This window comes from Bos grunniens, chromosome X (assembly GCF_055505025.1).
Source record: "Bos grunniens cultivar Pamir isolate PY7600 chromosome X, Bosgru_T2T1.0, whole genome shotgun sequence".
NCBI lineage: Eukaryota > Metazoa > Chordata > Mammalia > Artiodactyla > Bovidae > Bos > Bos grunniens.
This window is the reverse complement of record NC_141194.1, coordinates 25,564,307-25,585,773: the sequence shown is the minus strand read 5'-3', so window position 1 is coordinate 25,585,773 and position 21,467 is coordinate 25,564,307. Positions and strand designations below refer to the sequence as shown.

Sequence of the window (21,467 nt, the reverse complement as noted above, 5' to 3'; positions counted from 1 at the left end):
ATAACTTAAACTTTATGATTTCTGACCTCTCTTTCAACTTTGTGGTTGAGGCTATGCTTACTGTATTAAAGATTTGTGGCTGGTAAGTGCTGTATTTCTAAAAAGAAATAACTTAGAGAGCAAGCATTGTAATTGTCCACTCTTGAGGTTTTGGAGCCACATGTTTCTGTAGCTTATGCATTAGTGTCTTTACGTTCAGTTCAGTTCAGTTCAATTCACTTGCTCAGTTGTGTCTGACTTTTTGCAACCCCATGAACTGCAGCACGCCAGGCCTCCCTCTCCATCACCAGCTCCCGGAGTTCACTCAGACTCACGTCCATTGAGTCAGTGATGCCATCCAGCCATCTCATCCTCTGTCGTCCCCTTCTCCTCTTGCCCCCAATCCCTCCCAGCATCAGAGTCTTTTCCAATAAGTCAACTCTTCGCATGAGGTGGCCAAAGTACTGGAGTTTCAGCTTCAGCATCATTCCCTCCAAAGAAATCCCAGGGCTGATCTCCTTCAGAATGGACTGGTTGAATCTCCTTGCAGTCCAAGGGACTCTCAAGAGTCTTCTCCAACACCACAGTTCAAAAGCATCAATTTTTCGGCACTCAGCTTTCTTAGCAGTCCAACTCTCACATCCATACATGACCACTGGAAAAACCATAGCCTTGACTAGATGGACCTTTGCTGGCAAAGTAATGTCTCTGATTTTGAATATGCTATCTAGGTTGGTCATAACTTTCCTTCCAAGGAGTAAGTGTCTTTTAATTTCATGGCTGCAGTCACCATCTGCAGTGATTTTTGAGCCCCAAAAAATAAAGTCTGACACTGTTTCCACTGTTTCCCCATCTATTTCCCATGAAGTGATGGGACCAGATGCCATGATCTTCGTTTTCTGAATGTTGAACTTTAAGCCAACTTTTTCACTCTCCTCTTTCACTTTCATCAAGAGGCTTTTGAGTTCCTCTTCACTTTCTGCCATAAGGGTTGTGTCATCTGCATATCTGAGGTTATTGATATTTCTCCCAGCAATCTTGATTCCAGCTTGTGCTTCTTCCAGCCCAGTGTTTCTCATGATGTACTCTGCATAGAAGTTAAATAAGCAGGGTCACAATATACAGCCTTGACTACTCCTTTTCTTATTTAGACTCTTCCATTTAACAGGTAGGGCATTTTTAGTTAAATGGTAAATTCACTTTAACTAAAACTCCATTTTCTGACCATTTCCTGGAATGTAATAACAATGACTTGATAATTGTTGAAGCTTCTTTCTTTTGAACTTCCCTGATGGCTCCCTGGGTAAAGAATTTGCCTGATATGCAGGAGACATAGGAGATGTAAATTCAATTCCTGGGTTGAGAAGATCCCCTGGAGGAGGAAATGGCAACTCACTCCAGTATTCTTGCCTGGAAAATCCCATGAACAGAGGAGCCTGGCAGGCCACAGTCAATGGGGTCACAAAGCATCAGACATGACTGAGCACACACAATATTTCACTGTGTGTATGTATTTATAATGTATATATTCATATGTGTGTGTGTGTGTATCTTCTTAAGATCCACATCTTCTTAAGCCAGGTTGTTTCCATGTATTGGCTATCATAAATAGTGCTGCTAGGAACTTTGGGGTGCATGCATCTTTTCAAATTATAATTTTTGTCTTTTCTGGATGTTTGCCAAGGAGTGGGATTGTTGGATCATATGGTAGTTTTATTTTTAGGTTTTTAAGGAACCTCCACAGTTTTCCATAGAGGGCTACACCAATTTATATTCCCACTCTTGTAGGAAAGGGGAGGCCCCCGCTTCATGGCCCCAAGAGTGGGCTCTTGTCTAACACTTGGAAAAGAATTGTCTGAGGAGACACGTGCTGACAAAGCAAGAGATTTTCTTGGGAGGGCACCCGGGTGGCGAGCAGTTGGGTAAGGGAGCCCAGGAGAACAGCTCTGCCATGAGGCTCGCAGTCTCAGGTTTTATGGTGATAGGATTAGTTTCCAGGTTGTCTTTGGCCAATCATTCTAATTCAGAGTCTTTCCTGGTGGCTCACGCATCGCTCAGCCAAGATGGATGCTAGAGAGAGGGATTCTGGGAAGTGGAAGGACATACAGTTTCTCCTTTTGACCTTTCCCGAACTCTTCCAGTTGGTGGTGACTTATTAGTTCCGTATTCCTTACCAGGATCTCCTGTCATAAAACAACACATGTGAATGGTTATGAAAGAGCCTGGCCAGGGTGGGCAGTTTCTATCAGTGTGCTTCCCCTAACACCACCAACAGTGTAGGACAGTTCCCTTTGCTGCACACCCTCTCCAGCATTTATTATTTGTAGACATTTTGATGGGGCCAGTCTTACCAGTGTGAGATGATACTTCCTTGTGGTTCTGATTGGCATTTCTCTAATAATAAGCGATGTTGAGCATCTTTTCACGTGCCTGTTTGAAGAGGAAAAGTTAAAATTTTACATAACCTCCTTCTCCTTCTGCCTCTGTAACTCAGCTTGCCCTTTGCAAAGTCTAGATCACGTAGGTCGCATAGTCTCAGAAAGTGGGGACTTGCAGTACTAGGAACTGGAGTTTATCTCACTCACCCTTGTCCTACTGAAGGAGGAAACAGAACAGGTTCTATCTTGAAAGCAGGACTCCATCTTGGGGCGGACTGTGGACTTTGAGCTATATGCCCAGTATCTATGGAAACGACATATCAACTGGAAAACCAGGCCCCTGGAAGGAAGAGCCCCAGGGCTCTCTGTTGCCTAAAAGAATACCCTAATTATCTGTGTAACCTAATAGAATCATACATTCTGTTATGCTTATTGGGGTATGACCATAAGCCTATTGATAATTGTTCACTGTTAACTACCTAGGCTCTGGTCCCATCACTTCATGGGAAATAGATGGGGAAACAGTGGAAACAGTGTCAGACTTTATTTTTCTGGGCTCCAAAATCACTGCATATGGTGATTGTAGCCATGAAATTAAAAGACGCTTACTCCTTGGAAGGAAAGTTATGACCAAACTAGATAGCATATTCAAAAGCAGAGACATTACTTTGCCAACAAAGGTCCGTCTAGTCAAGGCTATGGTTTTTCCAGTGGTCATGTATGGATGTGAGAGTTGGACTGCTAAGAAAGCTGAGTGCTGAAAAATTGATGCTTTTGAACTGTGGTGTTGGAGAAGACTCTTGAGAGTCCCTTGGACTGCAAGGAGATCCAACCAGTCCATTCTGAAGGAGATCAGCCCTGGGATTTCTTTGGAAGGAATGATGCTAAAGCTGAAACTCCAGTACTTTGGCCACCTCATGCGAAGAGTTGACTCATTGGAAAAGACTCTGATGCTGGGAGGGATTGGGGGCAGGAGGAGAAGGGGACGACAGAGGATGAGATGGCTGGATGGCATCATTGACTCAATGGACATGAGTCTGAGTGAGCTCCGGGAGATGGTGATGGACAGGGAAGCCTGGCGTGCTGCAATTCATGGGGTCGTAGAGTCGGACATGACTGAGCAACTGAACTGAACTGACTGAACTACCTAGGCTTAAGGGATATGAATCACGGGTTGACTTTGATTGTATCTTTCTTTTTCCTTTTTTCAGACTAGTTTCAGGGAACCATATACACTTAGGGTATATAAGGTTTTCACAAAAACTGGTTGGAGTCCTTGGCTAAGAGGAGACTCTGCCTTGGGCTCGCTAGTGTAATAAACTGCACTCCACTATCTGCATTGTCCTTCAGAGTGACAACGTCCTTCTGAGTGTCCTTCTTGTTTCCCAGAATGCGTGGCTACAACACTGCTCTTTGCAATCACCCAGCCCCTGAAGACCTGCTTACTCATGCCTGTCCAGGTCAGGCATCCCCCTCTCCATCTTGACCACTGTTCCCCCATGTGCAAAACCCCTTATTTTAAACCAGCCTATTAACAGCTAGTGTTGCCCACTACAGTCTGTATATTAAAACTCTGTAATCCCTTTGTTTGGGGCTCAGAGCTTGGAGTGTTAACTCCTCTGGACCCACTGGCATAATAAACCTGAGTTCTCTAACTCTCTGAGTGTGGTGCTTGGTTTCTGTAGTACTGGTTTCTGCAACATGTTGACCATCTGTATGGGATTATTATTCTTGCGATAATAGTACTAACCTCACAGAGTTGTGAGACTTTCCTGAGTTTATGTATGTGAACATCTTTGCACATGAAAAGCAAAATAAAGTATCAAAATATTTTAAGAAATCAAACGTTACATCATCTGAATTCTTATAGCACTTGAAAAAACCATAAGAGGATACAACTTTATTTTTCTAAGTTTTGAGCTTAATGATGGAAGAAACTTTGACTTAAATGAGATCTCTAGAATTTAGCACATGGTGCATATAGTAAACATTCAATCACAAAGAATGTTTATTTGGTAATAAATGAGAAATGCTTTTAATGAGATGGCTCTCAATATGTCATAGAAACATTCATTTTTAAAGGCTGTTTATTTATACTAGGAATTTCTCATGTCTTTTGCTTCTATCTTCCATATTTTGTATCTGCTAAAGAATGTCCATAACAACTTTAAGATAGGTCTTTGTGGTGAAGGGGCGATGTTACAAGGGCTTTCCAATGTGTCAAATGGAAGAGTTTGAATAATATGAAATGTTTTCCCCAGATGTCAAATCCTATGAGGTTTGATAGTAAATGAAGTGTAGATCTAATTTCTAAACTGTAGTGCTAACATGGTCACTAGAAAGTGCATACTATTGAAGAGGAAAAGTTATAATTTTACATAACCTCCTGCTCCTTCTGCCTCTGTAACTCAGCTTGCTCCTTGCAAAGTCTAGATCACGTAGGTCTCAGAAAGTGGGGACTCACAATACTAGAACTGGAACTTATCTCACTCACCCTTGTCCTGCTCTTTGCAATTGCCCAACCCCTGCAGACCTGCTTAATCATGCTTGTTCATGTAAAGGTCAGGCATCCCCCTCCTCATCTTGACTGCTGTTCCTGTGCGCATGTGAAACCCCTTAATTTAAACCAGCCTATTAGCAGCTAGTGTTGCCCACTATAGTCTGTCTATAAAAACTCTGTAACCTCTTTGTTCGGGGCTCAGAGCTTAGAGTGTTAACGCCTCTGGGCCCGCCAGCATAATAAACATGAGTTTTCCAACTCTCTGAGTGTGGTGCTTGTTTTCTGGATTACTGGTTTCTGGACCACTAGAAGACAAAAAGGCAAATGTATGCAAATATGGAAAATTTGCAAACATATGCAAATTTTCTTTTGCAGTGTTTGTCTTGTCTAATCCATTTTCCACAACAGAACTATGCAAGTCCTAACCTCTGTAACCTACCTGGGTTGCTTTTCAAAGGTATAATCTGTCCTTCATCCTTTGTTACCATCAAAAGTCTACAGGGAATTCTGTGGTGGTCCAGTGGTTAGGACTCTGCACTTCCATTGCAGGGGCCATGAGTTCGATCCCTGGTTGGGGAACAAAGATCCTGCACACACAGCTAAAAAAAAGTTATTTGCTTTGAGTATGATCTGGGGCCATTTTCTGTAATTTCCAAGGTGACAACTGGCTAGCCCAATAAAATAATCCATGAGATTCAGTTTATGTATTGATGGAAGAGGAATTATATTCTCAGTCTATTATGTTATCATGTATTACTTAAATATGATGAAATAGAGTATTATTGTGATTGTTGTTTTGGCAGAAATAGTGAATTTATTTTTAGGAATATCAAACTGAATTGCAAAGAGAATAGTACCTAAGACCTCAGACTGAACAGAGATCTTGAGCTCAGCAGATTATAAACATATTCAATTTGTAAGTTTCCTTCAGGTGTCTGGGTATATGGAGGATATTGAGGTGAGCACCACTTATAAATATAGCTACTTTTTACATTGTTTATATATCTATAGTGTCTTTAAACATCGTATCTAGATTAGTACTATGAACAATATTGGTGCTTAATCAGTGGTTAATAAAATAAAATAAAACAAAAACTACATGATTAAGAACTGAATGTCTTTCAAAATTAATTTTTTACATGGGAAAATGAAAGAGTGTAAGACTCATTTAACCCTTCTATTACAAATAGTTTCTTCCCTTAGAAGGCATGTCTTTTTAATATTTAGTTCAGATTCATGAATGTTGTCAAATGCCCTTCCATTCACTTTTGAAAACTAGCATCCTTGCTTTTTAAGATTTTCTCCATTTTCTACAGTTATACATTAAAGGAAAGAAAAGCAAATGTTAAATGTAAGGACACATTCTAAATACTCCTGAAGAGATAACATTTTGTTGTCAACTTAGAGTGTGAAGTGAATGAATAGAAATCAAAATGCACTTGCAAGAGGTAGTCTTTTGAGACTTCTATTAATGTCCATATTACCCATAAGGAGTGCACAGTTTATCTGTGTGAACTATTGTATGGCTGCAGATCTAGGGATTTTACTCTTTTGCTATCAGACTCTCTTTAGGCAGTGAATCAAGGGAGCATCAGCTGAAAAACCTACAGATAAGGGATTCTGAGTACTTTTAAATAATCCATTCATCCCTTATGGCATTTAAATGACTATAAAAAGTTACTAATCTATGGGCATGTCATGCTTTTTCTTTTCATGTCAGTTTCTTGGTGTTCACTTGGTTTTCTTTTCCTACTTCTGAGGAGTAAGAAGATAAATTATTTTATATCCATTCTGTTTTCACAAACCATTGTTTGGTAAAAAGTCATTCTGAATTTTGTGATGTTAAAGAGATCAATCACATAAGAATAGAAATTACAGCAAAAATTTGATTGTAAACTGTGCATTTTATGCATGTTTTTACAACATATGCAGAGTTTGCACATTAGGAAAATTCAATTTAAACATATTTTTGGTCAGAAATTCTTAGCAGTACCTCTTCTTTCTCTGCTGTCCCTTGCATTTGGTTTCCACAAAAAATAGATATGATATTACAGAAAGTTTTATCACAAACTTGGGAAGACAAATAATGTGAGGGATGACAAACTGATAGCACAAATCAAACGATCAGCCTCCTCCTACCAATAACACTCATCACTAATTAAACAAAACACTTTTCACCTTCTCCTCATCAAGATATGGCACCTTTAAGCAGCACTCTTAAAGAGACACTTGCTATTCAACAGAGGTAGAAAAAAATCTAATGTCATTTGCCATTGCTGATTGAGAAAAAAATGTTCAGGAAATAATGATGCAGTTTAATTTATTCCACATTTTACAGATATGGTTATATTAAGAGATGCATATTCAAAATGAAGACTGAAGCAGTGTATGGATTGATTATTAATTCTGTATTGCCATGAATATATATCAAACATTGAATTATACTTTGAATACAGAAAGATAAATTAAGAAAAGACCTTACCCTCAGTGTATTAGGAATATTTACAAATGAAAGATTGAAGGCAAAAGGAGAAGAGGGTGGCAGAGGATAAGATGGTTAGATAGCATCACCAACTCAATGGACATGAGTTTGAGCAAACTCTGGGAGACTGTAGAGGACAGTCTGGCATGCTACAGTTCATGGGGTCACAAAGAGCCAGACATGACTGAGCAACTGAACAGTAACAACAAATAAGCAATTTCAGTATCAAGTAATAAACCATAAAAATAATGTAGAGAATGCTATAGGTGCACACAGAAAAAGGGAATCACTTTCTGTTATTGCCCAGAGTACCTAAAGAAGACTTTTACTGAGAAAGTAATAATATTTGAATAGATCTTGAAAGACGAATAGGAAAATGGGATGGGGCGATAGGCAATAACAAGACCACTCCAGGAAGAAATAATGATGGGGCAAAAGTAAGATTATGATGATGTACATCGTAATTAGAGAAAGATGAATCATTTGATGAGGCTAGATGGCAGAAGAGAATAATTTGATGATTCCAGGTTATAAATGGCCTTTAATATCGTATTAAAGAGTTTGAGGTTTTTCCTTTAGGCAATGAGGGAAAACTAAAGATTTTAAGCAAAGGGATATATGCAGTAACTTAATAATATGAAAAATGAAGTAGGAAATAAATATATCCTGGTGGCAGAAATATCACTTAAAACAGTGATCTCTCAAATGGAATGATCATATCCTAGGGAACATGAAATGAGCCATTGGAATATGGGAAGGTAACCTCAGGATATTTACTTTTATTTAAAGATGAGAAAGAATTTAGCTTTACTCATACGTATTTTGAGTATAATTACTTTACAATGCTGTGTTAGTTTCTGCTGTACAACAAAGTAAATCAGCTGTATGTATACATATTTCCTTTCCCTCTTGAGCCTTCCGCCCATTCCCCCCACTCCCATCCTACCCATCTAGGCCATCATAGAGCACTGAGCTGAGCTTCTCGTGCTTTATAGCAGGTTCCCACTAGCTATCTATTTTACACACGGTAGTGTATATGTGTCAATCCTCATCTCCCAATTCATCCTGCTCTCCTCTCCCCCCATGTCGTCATGTCCATTCTCTAGGTCTGCATCTCTTTTTCTGCCCTACAGATAGGTTCATCTGTACCATTTTTCTAGATTCCACATATATGCATGAATATTTGTTTTTCTCTTTCTGACTGACTTGACTCTGTATGACAGACTCTAGGTCCATCCACATCTCTACAGATGACCCAATTTCATTCCTGTTTATGACTGAGTAATATCCTATTGTATATATGTACCGCATCTTCTTTATCCGTTCATCTGTCAATGGACATTTAGGTTGCTTTCATGTCCCAGCTACTGTAAATAGCACTGCAGTGAACATTGGGGTACATGTGTCTTTTTAAACTATGCTTTTCTCAAGGTATATGCCCACTAGTGAGATTTCTGGGTCTTATGATAGTTCTACTTTTAGTTTTTAAAGGAATCTGCATACTCTTCTCCATAGTGGATGTACCAATTTACATTCCCAACAGCAGTACAAGAGGGTTCCCTTTTCTGTACACTCTCTCCAGCATTTATTATTGGTAGATTTGTTGACAGTGGCCATTCTAACTGGTGTGAGATGATATCATTGTAGTTTTGATTTGCATTTCTCTAATAATTAGTGATGTTGAATGTGTTTTCATATGTCTCTTGGCCATCTGTATGTCTTCTTTGGAGAAATGTCTATTTAGGTCTTCCACCCATTTTTTGGTTGAGTTGCTTGTTGTTTTGATATTAAGCTGCATAAGCTGTTTGTATATTTTGAAGATTATTCCTTTGTCAGTTGCTTTATTTGCAAATATTTTCTCCTATTCTGAGGGTTGTCTTTCCTTCTTGCTTATTGTTTCCTTTGCTGTGCAGAAGTTTTTAAGTTTAATCAGGTACAATTTATTTTTTCATTACACTAGGAGGTAGGTCAAAAAAGATCTTGCTATTATTTATGTCAGAGTATTTTTCCTATGTTTTCCTCTAAGAGTTTTATAGTGTCGAGTCTTATATTTTTGTGTATGGTAAGGTAGTGTTCTAATTTCATTCTTTTACATGTAGCTGACCAGTTTTCCCAGTACTACTTATTGAAGAGACTGTCTTTTCTCCACTGTATATTCTTTTTTTTTTTAATTTATTTTTATTTTTATTTTTTATTGAGATTCCTTTGATAATTCAATCCACTGTATATTCTTGCCTCCTTTGTCATAAATTAGGCAGATTCCTTTGATAATTCAATCCACTGTATATTCTTGCCTCCTTTGTCATAAATTAGGCAGACATAGGTGCATGAGTTCATCTCTGGGCTTTCTGTCCTGTACCATTGATCTTTATTTCTTTTTTTGTGCCAGTACCAAACTGCCTTGATGACTGTAGCTTTGTAGTATAGTCTGAAGTCAGGGAGCCTGATTCCTCCAGCTCTACGTTTCTTTTTCAAGATTTCTTTGGCTACTTGGGATCGTTTGTGTTTCCATACAAATTGTGAAATTTTTTGTTCTAATTTTGTGGAAAATGCCATTAGTAATTTGATAAGGATTGCATTGAATCTGTAGATTGTTTTGGGTAGTATAATCTCACAATATCGATTCTTCCAATCTAAGAACATGTTATATCTCTCCACTTTTTGTGTCATCTTTGTTTCATCAGTGTTTTATAGTTTTCTGAATACAGGTCTTTTGAATCCTTAGGTAGGTTAATTCCTAGGTATTTTATTCTTTTTTGTTGCAATGGTAAATGGGATTCTTTCCTTAATTTATACTTACGATCTTTCATTGTTAGGATATAGGAACACAAGAGATTTCTGTACATTAATTTTGTATCCTGTAACTTTACCAGATTCATTTAGCTCTAGTAGTTTTCTGGTGGCATCTTTAGGATTTTCTACATATAGTATCATGTCATCTGTGAACAGTGTACTGATATCCAGTAAATATAATCAACTGATACATTTAATCATTTGTATATTTAAATAAAAGGTCCCCTGGAGGAGGGCACAGCAACCCTGTATTCTTGTCTGGAGAATCCCATGGATGAGAGAGCCTAGGGGACTACAGTCCATAGGGTCTCAAAGAGTCAGACATAACTGATGTGACTTCGCACACACATAATGGTGTTGTATACTCAAACATTTGTCTTTACTGATATAGCTGTGACATTTCAGAGCTACTCCTTACTCTTCTGTCTTGATCATAGGCTGAAGAAGCTAATTTGAATGCTCTGCTTCCTAGCCTCTCTGGCTTTCAGTTTAATTCAGTCTATGGAGAATAATGGCAGGAGAGTGAAGTGTGAGGACAGAGAGAATTTGGGAAATTTATCCTCCTGGAAGCCTCATTACAAATGTGAGGGTTTGGTAGTGATTGATCCCCTCAACTAGGAGAAGAAAAAAGGAGATAAAAACTGAGATAGAGGATACAGTAAATTTGTGCTGCTGTCCAATTTGTGCCATAAACTAAAGTCACATGAATCACATATGTGAACTAACGCTTCAATTTTATTCAATTTTACTAAATTTATGTTAAAATTTAAAACTAGTATTTGATTCAGGTACTGGGAAACTTCATTGGAACCAAACTATTTTGGAACAACTTGGATACATTTTATTAAGTCTAAATATAGATCAAGTCTTTCTGATGAAGACTAAACACTCACATTGAGACCTGTTGGTGAGAGAAAGGCCAAATTTTGAAAACTTAGTAAGAAAAAAAGTAAAATAGCTCATTAATAATTTTATATTGAGTTCATGCTAAAATAACAATATTTAGAATATATTAATTTCAATAAAATGTATAATTAAAAATAATTTCACTTCTTTCTGTTTTTTATTGCAGCTATTAGAAAATTTAGAATTACATATGTACCTTATATTATACTGAACACTGCTCAATTAAAGATTTCCAGTATATCCCCACTGAGGACAAAGCAGAAAAATTTAATTAAAAAACCAGAGATGAACTTCTGGTCCTAGCAAAATGACATAGACTCATGTTCCCCTACTCTTTCTGTTAAGTATAATTATAAACACTGGGAAAATGTAAGAGACAACCAAAGAAGAACCCTGACAGGTGGGAAGAGGAAGGAAAATTAGAGAATGCAGGAACAAGACTGGCAAGGTGGGTGTCTTATTCCCATCCCCCCAACATATGAAGGCAACCCATGCCCAGCATTTCTTAACCCCCAATCTAGTAACAAAAGGTGGCTCACGGAGCCTTCTACCTGATACTAAATCTTGCTGACTTTTTACAAAAGTGCAAAAGGGATTTTAATGGAGGAAAGATAGCTTTCTCAACAAATGATGCAGGAACAATTGGACATCTGAGTTACTTCACTTTGACTTTTCACTTTCATGCATTGGAGAAGGAAATGGCAACCCACTCCAGTGTTCTTGCTTGGAGAATCCCAGGGACGGGGAAGCCTGGTGGGCTGCCATCTATGGGGTTGCACGACTGAAGCGACTTAGCAGCAGCAGCAGCAGCAAAATAAATAAATAACCTTGACCTCAACCACACATATTATAAAAATTAACTCAAATGGATCACAGATATGAATGTAAAACATAAAACTATTAAGCTTTTAGATCAAGGAGAAAATCTTCTGGATCTTGGAATAGGCAACAGTTTCTCAGATTTGATACCAAAAGCACTATCAATAAAAGTAAAATTGATAAATTTGGCCTAGCCAAATTTAAAAATTTACCCTATGAAAGACTGAAACCACCAGCTATAGATGGGAAGAAAATATCTGCAAACCACATAGCTGACAAGGAACTAGTATCTAGAATACGTGAAGAACTCTGAAAACTTACCAGTCCAGCAAAGCTGATTAGACACTGAGAAGATCTGAAGAGACATTTCTTTGAAGAGGAAGACAATATACAGATGGTGAAAAAGTTGTTCAACATCATGAGTCATTGTGCCATTGAGCACACTGAGCATCATTGAGCCATCTGCATGCTAAGTCGCTTCAGTGGTGTCTGGCTCTGCGATCCCATGGACTGTAGCCCGCCAGGCTCCTCTGTCCATGGGATTTCCTAGGCAAGAATACTGGAGTGGTTTGCCATTTGCTTCTCCAGGGGATCTTCCTATGAGCCACTAAGGAAATGCAAATGAAAAACTACAATGAGATTTCACTACACACTTATCACATGATTAAAATAAAGTGATAACACCAAATATTGGAGAGTATACAGAGAAACTGGGTCACTTATACATAACTAGTAAAAATGTAAAATGGTACAGTCACTCTGAAAAATAGTTTGGTAGTTTTCTATAAAATTAAACAGGCAACAATCATTGGAATCAGCAATTACACTGTTTGGCATTTATCCCAGAGACATGAAAACTTATATTTACTCAAAAATCTACACAGATGCCGTATTCATAATAGCCCAAAACTTGAAATAATCCAAATATCCTTCAATTACTGAATGGTTGAACAAATTATGGTAAGTCTATATCATGAACCACTCAGTAATTAAAAGGAACAAACTATGAATATATGCAACACCTTACATGGATTGCCATTGAATTAGCTTAGCGAAAAAAGGTCAATCCCAATGTTACATTCTGTAATAGTTAATTTATATAACATTATTGAAATGACAAAATTATTGAAGTGGAGAACAGATTAGTTCCTGCCAGAGGGTAGGGATGAGTGCAGATTCAGGGAGGAAGTACGTGTGAGAGCCAAAGGGAAGCCTGAAGGACCCTAGTGAGGATGGAAATGCTCAAATTTTGACCGTACCAATGTCAGTACTCTAATTCTGATACTGTACTGTAGATTTGTAAGCTGCCACCATTGGTGGGATCTGGTGCAGGGGACCTCACTGTATTATTAATCTTTCTTACCACTGAATGGGAATCTATAATTATCTTAAATGAAAAAGATTTAAAAAGTCAAAGAATTATACTGATGAAATTTTTGTCCTGTAGAGATAATTTTAAAATTCTAAAAAAAACTTCATGAGAGAAAAGACCTTTTTGTTCCACAAAAAGATAGAAAACAAATCTCCAAAAGATGTCCTATCTGCAAAATAATGTGTAAGAAACAATGGCACTAGTAATAAACACATAAAGCAAAATATAATTGTAATGGCAAATGTCAGCACAGTTCTCTGAGAATTGATAGATATTGTGGGACAAGCTAAATTGTGCTATTGAGGAATAGATTATTGCTGCTGTTTTTGTTCAGTCACTAAGTCGTGACCAACTTTTTGCAACCCCATGGACTGCAGCATGCCAGGCTCCTCTGTCCTCCACTATCCACCGGAGTTTGCTCAAATTCATGTCCATTGAGTCGATGATGCTGTCTAACCATCTCATCCTCTGTCGCCCCCCCACATCCTGCCCTCAATGTTTCCCCAAATCAGGGTCTTCTCCAATGAGTTGGCTCTTTACATCAGGTGACCAAAGTATTAGAGCTTCAGATCAGCATCACTTGTTCCAATGAATATTCAGGACTGATTTCCTTTAGGATTGACTGGTTTGAACTCTTTGCAGTCCAAGGGACACTCCAAAGTCCTCTCCAGCTCATTTCAAAAGCATCAGTTCTTCAGTGTTCAGCCTTCTTTATGGTACAACTCTCACATCCACACATGACTACTGGAAAAACCATAGCTTTGACTAGACGGACCTTTGTTGTCAAAGAGATATCTCTTCTTTTTAATACATTATCTAGGTTGGTCATAGATTGTCTTCCAAGGTGCAAGCATCTTTTAATGTCATGGTTGCAGTCACTATCCCCAGTGATTTTGGAGTCCCCCCCCCACAAAAAAAAATAAAATCTGTGACTGTTTCCACTTTTTCCCCTTCTATTTGCCATGAAGTGATGGGATCAGATGCCATGATCTTAGTTTTTTGAATGTTGAGTTTCAATCTGGCTGTTCCCCTCTCTTCTTTCACCCTCATCAAGAGTTTTTTAGTTCCTCTTCACTTTCTGCCATTAGAGTGGTATCTTCTACACATCTGAGATTGTTGATATTTCTACCAGAAATCTTGATTCCAGATTTTGATTCATCCAGCCTGGAATTTCGCATGATGAACTCTGCATACAGGCTGCAATACACAGCCTTGTCACACTCCTTTCCCAATTTTGAACCAGTTGGTTGTTCCATGTCCAGTTCTAACTGTTGCTTCTTGACTCACAGGTTTCTCAGGAGGCAGGTAAGGTGGTCTGGTTTCCCATCTCTTTAAGGATTTTCCAAGGTTTGGTGTGATCCACACAGTCAAAGGCTTTAACGTAGTCAATGAGGCAGAAGTAGATGCTTTTCTGGAATTCCCTTGCTTTCTCTATGATGCCAGAGATATTGACAATTTGATCTCTGGTTCCTCTGCCTTTTTTAAATCCAGCTTGTACATCTGAAAGTTCTTAGTTCATGTATTGCTGAAGCCTAGCTTGAAGGATTTTGAGCATAAACTTGCTAGCATGTGAAATGATTGCAGTTGTGTGGTAGTTTGAACATACTTTGGCATTGCCTTCTTTGGGATTGGAATGAAAACTGATCTTTTCCCATCTGGTGGCCACTGCTGAATTTTCCAAATTTGATGACATATTGAGTGCAGCACTTTAATGCCACATCATCTTTTAGGACTTGAAATAGCTCAGAGCTGGTATTCCATCACTTTGAATAGCTTTGTTAGTAGTGATGCTTCCTAAGGCCCACTTGACCTCACACTCCAGGATGTCCAGCTCTAGTTGAGTGACCACACCATCGTGGTGATTAGGGTCATTAAGACCTTTTTTTGTATAGTTCTGTGTATTCTTGTCACCTCTTCGTAATCTTTTCTGCCTCTGTTAGGTCCTTACCATTTTTGTCCTTTATTGTGCTCATCCTTGCATGAAATGTTGCCTTGGTATCTCTAGTTTTCTTGAAGAGAGCTCTAGTATTCCCCATTCTGTTTTCCTCTATCTCTGCATTGTTCACTTCAGAAGGCCTTATCTCCTTGCTAATTTTTGGAACTCTGCATTCAGTTGAGTATATTTTTCCCTTTCTTCCTTGCTTTTGCTTCTTTCCTAGGTATTTGTCAAGCCTTCTCAGACAACCACTTTGCCTCCTTGCGTTTCTTTTTCTTCAGGGTGGTTTTGGCCACTGCCTCCTGTACAATGTTACAAACCTCTGTCCATTGTTCTTTAGGCATTCTGACCCAGTCTGATCCCTTGAATCTATTTGTCACCTCCACTGTATAATCATAAGGGATTTGATTTAGGTCATATCTGAATGGCCCAGTGGTTTTACCTACTTTATTCAATTTAAGCCTGAATTTTGCAATAAGGGGCTCATTATCTGAGCCACAGTCAGCTCTAGGCCTTGTTTTTGCTGACTGTGTAGAGCTTTTCCATCTTTGGTTACAAAGAACATAATCAATCTGATTTTGGTATTGACCATCTGGTGATGTCCATGTGTAGAGTCATCTCTTGTGTTGTTGGAAAAGGGTATTTGCTATGACCAGTGTGTTCTCTTGACATAACTCTGTTAGCCTTTGCCTTGTTTCATTTTGTACTCCAAAGCCAAACTTGCCTGTTATTCTGAGTATCTCTTGACTTTCTACTTTTGCATTCCAATGCCCTTTGATGAAAAGGACATCATTTTTGGTGTTTGTTGTAGAAGGTGTTGTAGATCTTCATAGAACCAGTCAACTTCAGCTTCTTTAGCATCAGTAGTTGGGGGCATAGACTTAGATTACTAAGATGTTGAATGGTTTGCCTTGGAAACGAACTGAGATCATTCTGTTGTTTTTGAAGTTGCACCCAAGTATTGCATTTCAACTCTCTTGTTGACTCTGAGGGCTGCTCCATTTTTTCTAAGAGATTCTTGCCCACAGTAGTAGATAAAACGGTCATCTGAATTAAATTCTCCCATTCCTGTCCATTTTAGTTCACTGATTCCTAAAATGTTGGTGTTCACTCTTGCCATCTCTTGCTTGACTATGTCCAATATACTTTGATTCATGGACCTAACATTCTAGGTTCCTATGCAGTATTGTTCTTTACAGCACTGGACTTTACTTTCACCACCAGACACATCCACAACTGAGCATCATTCCTGCTTTGGCCCCATTGCTTCATTCTTTCTGGAGCTATTCTTAATTGCCTTCTACTCTTCCCCAGTAGCATACTGGACATCTTCTGACCTGGGGGCTCATCTTCTGGTGTCATATCTTTTTGCTTTTTCATGTTGTTCATGGGGGTTTCACAGCAAGAATACTGGAGTGGGTTGCCATTTCCTTCTCCAGTGGACTACATTTTGTCAGAACTCTTCACTATGACCCATCCATGTTGGGTGGCCCTGTACAGCATGGCTCATAGCTTCATTGAGCTAAACAAGCTCCTTTGCCATGACAAGGCTATGATCCATGTGAGGGAGGAATAGTTTAATCAAATTCTTAATTTTATATAAGAATAAGCACACACACAGAGCCTGACGTATGTCAATTAAGGTATGTGCAGTTCCTTTAAAAAATGTTTTACTCAGAGTCACTTAAAATTTATCTTGTTACTTGCCTCAAGGTATACCTCAACACAGTTTAATAAACCAATAAAAGGCATAATTATATAAAAGTTTACCAAAGTTCTTAGCAACTTTTAAGTGAAGACATATATACTACTAGATAATTATTTTATCAAAAAGTAACTCAGAAGGGAACTTATTATCTATAAAACAGTGTAAAACAGAGCACTTCATACCAAAATACATAGAACATAGCAAAAGTTATATTTACATATTAAATACATTTATTTATTTATTCATAGATGTTATTGTTACCCATTGATAAAAATGTGAATAATATTTAATAGATATTAAAATCATACCAGTTATTAGGTGGTAATATTTATTCTCTCAGGCCATGTGTGAATATTCTTAGTCCAGAGTTACAACTGGCCCTGCTGTCTTTTTGCTTTCAACAAGGGAAGGCAGATTAAAATGCATTTTTTTCTGTGTTTACATTCTTCATTCATGTACACTATGAAGATGAACTCATAGCTCACCTGGTACAAGGAATTGTTTTTGTCAATTTATTACTTCATATTGAGATAACACTAGTTTGTAACATTATAGTTTCATGTAATGTATAGTACGTTATATTGCTACTATCATAATGCCACCATTAAATGCCTTTATTGTTAAAGAATGTTCAAAAATAAAGAATAAGCATGTTACAAAACTAAAATGTATAAGAAATTAGAAAAACAAGATGTAGAAACACAATACTGATCAATGTTTTACCAATTTTAAGGGAGGACTAAAATGCATAAATTTTATTAAATAATAAAATAAAAGGTAGAATAAAAGATAACCGTGGGAAAGACTGCTAATTTTCCTTCCAATGCCCACAGATCTCTCTCTCTCTCTTTTCTTAAAGTGAGAGAATCCTCAATGGCTTCCAGGTTTAAATGTTACATTTCCAGTAGAGTCCTCTATTCTGGATGGAATGCAGATGTGATGTCTAGAGTTCAGCAGTTATTTTAGACCATGAGTCAGAAGCCACACATTGAGTTCAATGAAGATAGAAAAATGCTGGAAAGTTGAAGATTATTAAGCCCTAAGTTACTTATTTCCAGAATTTATGTATGTGAAAAATAACCTTCTATATAAGTGGCAGTTCTAAGGGGTAGCTTAGCAGGCTTAGCAGGATATTAAAAAAAAAAAAAGGGCATGGAGAACCTTTACAGGGTGAGGATTAAGGATATTTCCTTTTCATCAGAGTCTAAGCTTTCAGATGGCCAGCTGCTATTAAATCGAGAGACAGGGGTTGAGTATAACTGAGGCCAATAAATGAAAGTCTTAAGGCTTAAATAAATACCTAGATAGGGAACTAGCTCATAGCAAATAGGCCAGAAATCAACTACATTTTTGAAGTATTAAATTTTACCATAACCACCCCTCCAAACCAAACAAACACAAAATACAGGGTAAGACTGCAAAATCCTATAACTGTTTAACCCATAAAGCAATCCCCAGGGGTTTGAAACTGCATAAGCATGAAGATAGTTGTAAATATTTTGCCACTAGACTTCAAATATGACTATGGGAAATAATGGAAAAGAGCCTCCCAAAGGGTAAAGACAGGCACCACAGAAGAAAATAAAAAAGAAAATCCTCCCAGAAGACAGAACTGGAGGGACTTTAAAAAATCACTACACTGTTCTGATAGGGAACTTTTGCAGCCCCTGCCCTGCAGGTTTTGATAATGGCTGTTCAAGCTGGTTTTAGAAAAGGCAGAGGAACCAGAGATCAAATTGCCAACATCTGCTGGATCATAGAAAAAGCAAGAGAGTTCCAGAAAAACATCTATTTCTGCTTTATTGACTATGCCAAAGACTTTGACTGTGTGGATCACAATAAACTGTGGAAAATTCTGAAAGAGATGAGGATACCAGACCACCTGACCTACCTCTTAAGAAACCTGTATGCAGTTCAGGAAGCAACAGTTAGAACTGGACATGGAACAACAGACTGGTTCCAAATAGGAAAAGGAGTACGTCAAGGCTGTATATTATCACCCTGCTTATTTAAACTATATGCAAAGTACATCATGAGAAACGCTGGGCTGGTGGAAGCACAAGCTGGAATCAAGACTGCTGGGAGAAATATCAATAACCTCAGATATGCAGATGACACCACCCCTATGGTAGAAAGTGAAGAAGAACTAAAGAGCCTCTTAATGAAAGTGGAGAGTGAAAAAGTTGGCTTAAAGCTCGACATTCAGAAAACAAAGATCATGGCATCTGGTCCCATCACTTCATGGCAGATAGATGGGGAAACAGTGGAAACAGTGGCTGACTTAATTTTTCTGGGCTCCAAAATCACTGCAGATGGTGATTGCAGCCATGAAATTAAAAGACGCTTACTCCTTGGAAGGAAAGTTATGACCAACCTAGACAGCATATTCAAAAGCAGAGACATTACTTTGCCAACAAAGGTCCGTCTAGTCAAGGCTATGGTTTTTCCTGTGGTCATGTATGGATTGAGAGTTGGGCTATAAAAAAAGCTGAACACTGAAGGATTGATGCTTTTGAACTGTGGTGTTGGAGAAGACTCTTGAGAGTCCCTTGGACTGCAAGGAGATCCAACCAGTCCATCCTAAAGGAGGTCAGTCCTGGGTGTTCATTGGAAGGACTGATGTGGAAGCTGAAACTCCAATACTTTGGCCACCTGATGCGAAGGACTGACTCATTTGAAAAGACCCTGATGCTGGGAAAGATTGAAGGCAGGAGGAGAAGGGGACGACAGAGGATGAGATGGTTGGATGGCATCACTGACTCTATGGGTATGAGTTTGGGTAAACTCTGGGAGTTGGTGATGGTCAGGGAGGCCTGGCGTGCTGTGGTTCATGGGGTCGCAAAGAGTCGGACACGACTGAGTGACTGAACTGAACTGAACTGAACTGAAGAATCAATAACTATTGTTTCCTATTTTCCCATTTTTGAATGGGAGCTTCATTTTGGTTGTTGTATTAATACTCCAGCATTTAATATTAAATAACTTGAGGCCATAAAACATGTCTGGAAAATAATTACCACATATGAATCTGAAGAAGATAAGTATCACCCAGAGTGTAGATTTTGAGGTTTAGTGATACACTGGAGTTTGTTCTCTTGGGAACAGTTTGATACTCTGTGTGAAGAAAGTTTGTTCATGGATAGTTGGGTTGCAACACTTTAGGTCTTCCCCAAATCAACCAATCTTTAATTTCTTATTTAATAATAGAACCTCTGATGTTTAGTGGGGCACATGGCTGCCCAGAATAAAGACTACAGTTTCCAGCGTGCTTAGCAGCCATGTGTGTCTATGTAGCCATGTTCTGGTCAATGAAATATAAATAAAACGTTTGTTCTAATTGAATAAGTATATTCTAATCCCTTCTCTTGGTGGGACAAAGATGTGGTGAATGGGCTAATTGATCGATCTTAAAGTTTGTGAAATGTTAATTGTAGTGGGGCAGAAAGATAGGAGGGAGCTGCATCCATGGAGCTGCCTAATAGCCTTGGAGTTCTTACTCCATGTATACTTTTAAAATACAATAGAGAAATATAATTCTGGTTTTTGAAATCACTGATGTTCATTCAGATATCTTCTCTGAAGCACTTCATTCCTTCTGCAATACTGTACTCCCACGTGAAATCATTTTTTCTTCTGCTGAAGATTACCATTTAGTATATCTTCTAATGAACAGGTACTGACCCCATGCCTCCCTCCACTAAAAATCTCAGATTGCCTTTGAAAGTAAATTTAATTCTTTTTTCTTTTTGGAGGAAATTTTTACAGGTCATACAATTTAAGTTTAGCTGTTACATTCTTTCAGGACTTTAGCTTACTCAAGCTTATTACTGTTTTTCAGCTTCTACTAAAAAAGTAAGTTGTTAGTCTTTTTGATGTGCCTCTAAAAGATTTTTTTTTCTTATTTCAGTATTTTCCTTTAAGATTCACTATGATGTACGCTGCCACTGCTGCTGCTAAGTCGCTTCAGTTGTGTCCGACTCTGTGCGACCCCATAGATGGCAGCCCATCAGACTCCCTCGTCCCTGGGATTCTCCAGGCAAGAACACTATGATGTATAGGTATGGTATTATTTGTATTTTTTCCTACTTTGGATTTATAGGTATTTTGGAATCTGAGATGTGTCTTTAGTAAGTCTAAACATTTTTTGGCCAAGAACTCTTTAAATACTGCTTCTGCCACATTTTAATCACACTTCTCCTTTGTGGCTACAAACATATATACTGGGTTGTGTGTATGTGTGCATGTCTCGCAATTATTTTTTAATTAATAGATTATTTTTTAAAGCAGTTTTACATTTACAGGAAAAAAATGAGCAGAAAGTATAGAGAGTTCTCATGTACCCTTTCTTCTCCCCTGCCACAGTTTCCCCTATTATTAACGTTTTGCTTTGATGCGATATATTTGTTAAAATTGATGAGCACACATTGATAATGTTATTAATAGATAAAATCCATAGTTTTCATTAGGGTTACTCTTTGTGTTGTATGGGTCCATGGGTTTTGACAAATGCACAATGTCAGTTTTCCACCATTATACAATACTGCCTTTAAAATCCTGTGTTCCACCTATTCATCCTTCCTTCTGTCTCGCTGAA

At 38.2% G+C, this 21,467-nt stretch overlaps 1 long non-coding RNA gene across 3 annotated transcripts in view; it reads left to right on the top strand.

Moving 5' to 3' along the window:
• The window catches only part of LOC147340006 (uncharacterized), a 384,986-nt gene that overhangs the window by 327,863 nt on the left and 35,656 nt on the right, over window positions 1-21,467 (top strand). For all 3 annotated transcript variants that reach the window (XR_015159236.1, XR_015159235.1, XR_015159238.1), the window contains one exon: window positions 20,781-20,931. This is a non-coding gene — a long non-coding RNA (uncharacterized LOC147340006). The remainder of the gene's footprint in view (window positions 1-20,780; window positions 20,932-21,467) is intronic.